Below are 732 nucleotides of genomic sequence, written 5' to 3' on the forward strand. Positions count from 1 at the left end.
TGTGTGTGTGTATATGCGTCTCTTCGAATTTGGAGATTTTATCCAAAACTACAACATAAATAATTTATGTTTAATGTGATAATATAATAATGAATGATTAAAAAGTCAATTTAAAAAAAAAAAATATATATATATATATATAGGAGCTAAAGACTCCTATTGTCCTAAAAAGACAATACAGTTAAAAACAACTTATATTACATTTATATTATATATACTTATATTACTTATATTAAACAACAAATATTAGATATTTATATTAATTCATGATACACATATTACATAAATTATAAATAAATAAATTAGTTTTAAATTAATTCAGTTTGATAAAATTAGTTAATGCTTTAGCTATCATGCTAGCAATGTACAACATTTTTAGAGCATTTATTAACCTGGGTTAATGTTAATTTATAAATAATTTAATGTTCATTTGAATTCATATTTGTACATAATACACTAACAACTAATGTAAATTAAAAAATGTTCAAATGTATATGTTGAAATGAACCTATATCAATAAATTATTTAAAACTATTATTTGTATTCATGTTAGGCACTAATATTAGCAAATTGAGCCATGCTTTATTATATTATATTATATTATATTTATACAGTATTCCAATGACCCTATAGGACAAGTGGTTTGGAAAATCCATTGATATTTATTTATTGGTTGGTTATGTTTTAAGAGAGCATGTGTTTGACATGCTCACAGAAGGATTCTCATGGGTC

Source organism: Sinocyclocheilus grahami, unplaced genomic scaffold, assembly GCF_001515645.1.
Source record: "Sinocyclocheilus grahami isolate Dianchi unplaced genomic scaffold, SAMN03320097.WGS_v1.1 scaffold802.1, whole genome shotgun sequence".
NCBI lineage: Eukaryota > Metazoa > Chordata > Actinopteri > Cypriniformes > Cyprinidae > Sinocyclocheilus > Sinocyclocheilus grahami.